Raw genomic sequence first — 8,229 nt, forward strand, 5'->3', positions numbered from 1 at the left:
TAGGGTTGGTTTCAGAACCCTCATCCAAGGGCCACGAAATCCCCCCCTCTTCCTCCATATATACAGCCTTAAGGCGTCGTTTAGACTTTGTGTTTTGCTTAGATTAAAAGTTTGCCATAGCTGCAACTTCGCGTACTTCGTTTGTGTTCAACAAGAAGACCAAGATGTCACAGAACCCCACTTTCATTAATAAAGCTTTCCTCTTATATTCGCAATATCCAGATTGCAATTTCAGTTTGTTGCTTGTTCTTCGTTTGCTTGCAGGAAATAGACCTTCATGGTCAGGTTGATCGTGCTCCGGCGTGGTCAATAACTCCTCGGAGTTGGTTTAGCAATTGCTAAGGCGCGACATCCTCGCACATTCGTAGTCGGATCGGCAAATCTACTCCACCAAAAATGATAGCCAGCATCTCATCAGAAGATCGGGCCCCTCGTCTCTATCAAGTGGCATCAGAGCTCCAGGTTGCTCGGTGAGATTTTACAGTTTTTCGTAGTTTAGATCGAGTCTGTTCTTCATACCTACAGTCCACGAAAAAGCCAAAAAAATTACGGTTAGTTCATCATATCCGAACCAATCTGAGACTTTGCATAACATTTTTAGGTTTTTGCATTGTTGAATTTGCAGTTGCATTGTCGTGTCTAGTTGCTGGTCTTAGTGTCTAGTCCTTTAGAGTTTTGAGTTCTGTTCACAAGTTGTCACGCCGCCGCCGCATCATCGTCATCACCGCTGCCATATACCACTATCATCGTCACCACTATCATATACCACCATCGTCGTCACCGCAGCCATATACCACCATCATCATCACTGCTTCCATATACCACATGTCCACCGCCATCACGATAATCCGAGTCTACCTCCATCACAGATTCGCCACTAGTCCATATTCCACCGCCATACATATATCCGCCACCAGTCCGAGTTTCCACCAGATCCATCTCCGCCACCAGTCCTAGTCCGAGTCCAGTATTTGTTCTTTTATTTTTGATTTCCAGATCACACCATACTCCGAGTCATGACCAAGTCAGACTCCCCAACTTTCGTGCTACCCGCAGTAGAAATTTAGTTCCAGCTTAAAAAAAACTAACTCTGGAAAATTCTGGCTAGGCAGTTTTTAGACCATTTGTAGACTTTTTGAAAAAATTGTTGCGGAGCAAAAAAACAGGAAAAATGGGCAAAAAAAGTGAAAAAAAGAAGAAGAAAAATTCAGAGTGTGCTCCTCCCTTGTTTATGTGTAGCGCCAAGATTTTGTTAGTGTTCTAGGCTCGCGTCTCTAGCACGGTCTAGCCTAGGACCAGCATAGTACACTCATTGAGTGTTTATTCAACTTTGCATCTCTGAATTGATTATTGCTGACATTTTTGCTACCATATCATAAGCCTTCCCAACTCCACATACATCTACGTCAAGCGTTTGACACCACCTGGCAATCGCTCTGTCCAAGCTTTGAGAGTTTTGACTACAACGGTTGCCGATCACCACCTGCTGCTGGGTAAGAATTGGTAAGAATTTGAGATTCGTTTGACGGATTTGTGAAACACCAGCACCACCACCACCACTTCCTAGTAGTCTGTAGGATCATATTCTTGTGTGTTTCTATTGCTGACCATGGCAGGATCACAAGCTGATGAGACTGATTGGGAGAACATGACGAACAAACAGCTACATGATAAATTTTAGCAAATGATGAGTGGACAGGTGCGAGATGTGCTAAATAGATTTGAAGAGGCCATGGAGAAGATAGATGGCATTGAGAAAGACATTCGAAACAAATCTCGATAACAAGTTTAATGAATTTCTCGCACGTCTTCCACCACCACCGCCGGCTGTACTTGTCGCACCTCTACAACATCATCATCATCAACAACAACAACAACAACAATAACAACGTCGCCTTCTAAATCAAGTGGGACCAACACTACGCGTTCCCCTTGAGCCTAGACAAAATTTTGGTGCTGCTGCTACTGTTGTTGATGCTTCTATAGCTCCTCCTGCTACTGTAGAGGTGGAGGACTACTACAAGGATGAGGTTTATCAAAATCAAAACTACGTGCAACCTCCAGCACCACCACCAGCAGTTCGACCTCAGGCATATAATCGCAACAGTAGGGCTACAGCAGCACGTCAGGTACGAGATCATGACCATCTTCCTAAATTAAAATTGAATATTCCACCATTCAAGGGTAGATATGTTCCTGATATATATCTTACTTGGGAGTTAGGAGCTGAACAACGTTTTACATGTTTACAATATCCCGAGGAAAGACGTGTTGGTACTGCTATTTGTGCTTTCACTAGTTTTGCATGTGTTTGGTGGTCTGAACATTGTAGTCTATATCCTATTTTAGCTACTTGGGCTGCTTTGAAAAATGCTACGTGTACTCGTTGGGTTCCACCATATTATCAATGTGAATTGCTTCAAAAATTGTAGCGTTTGAGACAAGGAAAAATTTCTGTAGAAGAATATTATCAGGAATTACAAACTGGTATGATTATATGTGGTATTGTTGAGGATAATGAAGCTATGCTTGCACGTTTTATGGGTGGATTAAATAAAGAGATTCAAACCATTCTAAAGTATAAGAAATATAATAATATCACTCCTTTATTCCATCTTGCTTGCAAAGCTGAACGTGAAGTGCAGGATCGACAGGCATTGGTGAGAACTAACTTTTTTGCAGGTCGACCTTCATCATGGACACCGCATGCATGCTGTACTTCCACATGTTCTGCTGCACCGGCACCTCCATCAGCTGCCACCTCCAACCGTGATACAAGAAAGTAGGCACAACCACCACTATCTGCCAAGAGCACACCTTCTGGGCCTGCACAGAGCTCTTCTTCATCCATGGCATAACCAGGGCAAACACATGATATTATTTGTCGTTGTTGCAAGGGTGGAGGTCATTATGTGAGAGAATGCCGATCTAAGCGTGTGATGATTGTTACTGAGGATGGTGGGTATGAGTCCGCTAGTGACTATGACGAGGACACTTTGGCTCATATTACAAGTGAAGAACATGGTGTAGATGATTTTGATCATGAGACGCAATACATGGCTGCTGAAGATGCTGACAGGTATGAATGTTTAGTTGCTCAACGTGTTTTGAGTGGGCAGGTTACACAAGCCAAGCAAAATCAGAGGCATAATATGTTCCATGCAAAGGGAGTTGTCAAGGAACGTTCTGTTCGTGTCATCATAGATGGAGGGAGTTGTAACAACTTGGCTAGCATGGAGATGGTGGAGAAGCTATCTCTCACCACAAGACCACATCCACATCCTTACTACATCCAATGGTTCAACAACAACGACAAGGTTGAGGTAACACATAGTATTTGTGTGCATTTTAGTATCTCTACATATGTTGATTATGTTGATTGTGATGTGGTACCCATGCAAGCGTGTTCCTTGTTACTTGGTAGACCATGGCAATTTGATAAAAATTTTGTACACCATGGTAGAAACAATCAGTATACTCTTGTTCACAAGGATAAACATATTACTTTGGTTCCTATGTCTCCTGATTCCATTTTGAAAGATGATATTAATAGAGCTAATAAAGCAAAATAAGAGAAAAATTAAGAGTGAAAATCAGATTGTGGCAAAAGAATTTGAGCAACAAATGAAGCCAAATAATAAACCATCTAGTGTTGCTTCTGAAATTAAATTCTAAAATGCATGTTTACTTGCCACCAAATCTGATATTGATGAGCTAGATTTTAGCAAATCTGTTTCCTATGCTTTTTTGTGCAAAGAGGCATTATTTTAATTCAAGGACGTGCCTTCCTCTTTGCCTCCTGCTGTTACTAACATTTTGTAGGAGTTCGGTGACGTCTTTCCATAAGACGTGCCACCGGGATTACCACCTATTCGAAGGATTGAGCATCAGATTGACTTAATTCCCAGTGCATCACTACCCAACCATGCAGCATACCATACCAATACAGAGGAGACAAAGGAGATTATGCGTCAATTCCAGGAGCAGCTCGATAGAGGTTATATACGCGAAACCCATAGTCCTTCTGTTGTTCCTATTATTCTAGTGCCGAAAAAGGATGGTACATCGCGTATGTGTGTTGATTGTAGAGGCATTAATAATATTACTATTCGTTATCATCATCCTATTCCTAGGCTTGATGATATGCTTGATGAATTGAGTGGGTCTACAATATTCTCCAAAGTTGATCTGCATAGTGGATACCATCAAATTCATATGAAATTGGGGGATGAATGAAAAACAACATTTAAAACTAAGTTTGGATTATATGAGTGGTTAGTCATGCCTTTTGGGTTAACTAATGCACCTAGTACTTTCATTAGATTAATGAACGAAGTTTTACATGCTTTCATTGGACGATTTGTGGTAGTCTGTTTTGATGATATACTGATTTATAGCGGATCTTTGGAGGCACATTTGGAACATTTACGTGATGTTTTTGTTGCTTTACGTGATGCACGTTTGTTTGGTAACCTTGTGAAGTGCACCTTTTGCACCGACCGAGTATCTTTTCTTGCCTATGTTGTTACTCCATAGGGAATTGAAGTTGATAAAGCCAAGACTGGAGCTATTGAGAGTTGGCCGCAACCCAAACCGGTCACACAAGTGAGGAGTTTTCTTGGACTCGCTGGTTTCTATAGGCGTTTCGTGAGAGATTTCAGCACCATTGATGCACCTCTCAATGAGCTTACAAAGAAGGATGTGCCTTTTGTTTGGGGTACCGCACCGAAAGAAGCCTTCACGATTGAAAGATAAGTTGACACATGCTCCTCTACTCCAACTTCCTGATTTTAATAAGAATTTTGAGCTTGAATGTGATGCTAGTTGAATTGGATTAGGAGGTGTGTTATTACAAGATCGATGGCAAACCTATTGCATACTTTTCTAAAAATTGAGTGGGCCTAGTTTGAACTATTCTACTTATGATAAAGAATTATATGCTCTTGTTCGGACTTAGAAACATGGCAACATTATTTATGGCTGAAAGAATTTGTTATACATTCTGATCATGAATCTTTGAAACACATTAAAAGTCAAGCAAAACTAAACCGTAGACATGCTAAATGGGTTGAATTCATTGAGACTTTCCCTTATATCATTAAACACAAGAAGGGTAAAGAAAATGTTATCGCTGATGCATTATCTCGTTGTTATATTATGCTTTTACAAATTAACTTTAAAATATTTGGTTTGGAGACCATCAGAGATCAATATGTGCATGATTCTGAATTTGAAGATGTATTGCAGAATTGTAAGGAAGGGAGAACATGGAACAAGTTCGTCGTTAACGATGGATTTGTGTTTCGTGCTAACAAGCTATGCATTCCAACTAGCTCCATTCGTCTTTTGTTGTTGCAGGAGGCGCATGGAGGAGGATTAATGTGACACTTTGGCATGAAAAAGATGGAGGATATACTTGCTACACATTTCTTTTGGCCAAAGATGAGACGGGATGTTGAGCGTTTTGTTGCTCGCTGCACTACATGTCAGAAAGCTAAGTCGCGACTCAATCCTCATGGTTTATATATGCCTTTGCCTGTACCTAGTGTTCCTTGGGAGGATATATCTAACGGCATTGTTTTAGGTTTACCTCGAACAAAGTAGGGGAGGGATAGCATATTTGTTATTGTGGATAGGTTCTCGAAAATGGCACACTTTATACCATGTCATAAAAGCGATTATGCTGCTAATGTTGTCGATTTGTTCTTTCATGAAATGATTCGCTTGCATGGTGTGCCTAATACAATTGTTTCAGATCATGATACTAAATTTCTTAGCCACTTTTGGAGATGTTTATGGGCTAAGTTTGGGACTAAACTGCTCTTTAGTACTACATGTCACCCCCAAACTGATGGACAAACTGAAGTAGTCAATAGAACATTGTCTACTATGCTTAGGGCTGTTTTGAAGAATAACAAGAAAATGTGGGAAGAATGCTTGCCTCATATTGAATTTGTTTATAATCGTTCATTGCATTCTACTACTAAGATGTGCCCTTTTATAATCGTTCATATGCTAACCCTCCCCTTCTTTGTTCGAGGTAAACCTAAAACAATGTCCATAGTATCCTCCCAGGGAACACTAGGTACAGGCAAAGTCACATATAAACCATGAGGATTGAGTCTTGACTTAGCATTTTAACATGTAGTGCAGCGAGGAACAAAACACTCAACATCACGTCTCATCTTTGGCCCAAAGAAATGTGTAGCAAGTACGTTATCTGTCTTCTTCATGCCAAAGTGTCCCATTAATCCTCCTCCATGCGCCTCCTGCAACAACAAAAGACGAACGGAGCTAGCTGGAATGCATAGCTTGTTAGCACGGAACAGAAATCCATCATTAACGACGAACTTGTTCCATGTTCTTCCTTCTTTACAATTATGCATTACATCTTTAAAATCAGCATCATGCACATATTGATCTTTGATGGTCTCCAAACAAAATATTTTGAAGTCAAGTTGTGAAAGCATAGTATAGCGACGAGACAATGCATCAACAATAACATTTCTTTACCCTTCTTGTGTTTAATGACATAAGGGAAAGTCTCAATGAATTCAACCCATTTAGCATGTCTACGATTCTTTTTAGCTTGACTTTTAATATATTTCAAAGATTCATCATCAGAATGTATAACGAATTCTTTGGGCCATAAATAATCTTGCCATGTTTCTAAAGTCCGAACATGAGCATATAATTCTTTATCATAAGTAGAATAATTCACACTGGGCCCACTCATTTTTTCAGAAAAGTATGCAATGGGTTTGCCATCTTGTAATAACACACCTCCTAATCGAATTGCACTAGCATCACATTCAAGCTAAAAAGTCTTATTAAAATCAGGAAGCTGGAAAAGGAGCATGTGTCAACTTATCTTTCAATATTGTGAAGGCTTCTTCCTGTGCGGTACCCCAAACAAAAGGCACATCCTTCTTTGTGAGCTCATTGAGAGGTGCAACAATGGTGCTGAAATCTCTCACAAAACGCCTATAGAATCCAGTGACGCCAAGAAAACTCCTCACTTGTGTGACCATTTTGGGCTGCGACCAACTCTGAATAGCTTCAATCTTGGCTTTATCAACTTCAATTCCCCATGGAGTAACAACATAGCCAAGAAAAGATACTCGGTCGATGCAAAAAGTGCACTTCCCAAGGTTACCAAACAAACGTGCATCACATAGTGCAATAAAAAACAACACGTAAATGTTCCAAATGTTCCTCCAAAGATCTGCCATAAATCAGTATATCATCAAAATAGACTACCACAAATCGTCCAATGAAAGCACTTAAACTTCATTCATTAATCTCATGAAAGTACTAGGTGCATTAGTTAACCCAAAAGGCATGACTAATCACTCATATAATCCAAACTTAGTTTTAAATGTTGCTTTCCATTCATCTCCCAATTTCATACGAATTTGATGGTATCCACTACGCAAATCAACTTTGGAGAATGTTGTAGAGCCACTCAATTCATCAAGCATATCATCTAGCCTAGGAATAGGATGACGATAACGGTAACGAATAGTAATATTATTAATGCCTCTACAATCAACACACATATGCGATGTACCATCCTTTTTCGGCACTAGAATAATAGGAATAGCCCAAGGACTAAGGGATTCACGTATGTAACCTTTATCGAGCAGCTCCTGGACATGACGCATAATCTCCTTCATCTCCTCTGGAGTGGTACATTATGGTGCACGGTTGGGTAGCGATGCACCGGGAATTAAGTCAATCTGATGCTCAATCCCTTGAATAGGTGGTAATCCTGGTTGCACGTCTTGTGGAAAGATGTCAGCGAACTCTTGCAAAATGTTAGTAACAGCAGGAGGCAAAGAGGGGAAGGCACATCCTTGAATGAAAATAATGCCTCTTTGCACACAAAAGCAAAGCAAACAGATTTGCTAAAATCTAGATCATCAATATCAGATTTGGTTGCAAGTAAACATGCACTTTTCAATGTAATTTCAGAAGCAACAGTAGTTGGTTTATTATTAGGCTTCATTTGTTGCTCAAATTCTTTTGCCACAATCTGATATTCACTCTTATTTTTCTCCTGTTTTGCTTTATTAGCTCTATTAATATCATCTTTCAAAATGGAATCAGGAGTCATAGGAAGCAAAGTAATATTTTTATCCTTATGAACAAGAGTATACTAATTGTTTCTACCATGGTGTACACATTTTTTGTCAAATTGCCATGGTCTACCAAGTAATAAAGAACATG

The sequence above is a fragment of the Triticum aestivum genome, chromosome 6A (assembly GCF_018294505.1).
Source record: "Triticum aestivum cultivar Chinese Spring chromosome 6A, IWGSC CS RefSeq v2.1, whole genome shotgun sequence".
NCBI lineage: Eukaryota > Viridiplantae > Streptophyta > Magnoliopsida > Poales > Poaceae > Triticum > Triticum aestivum.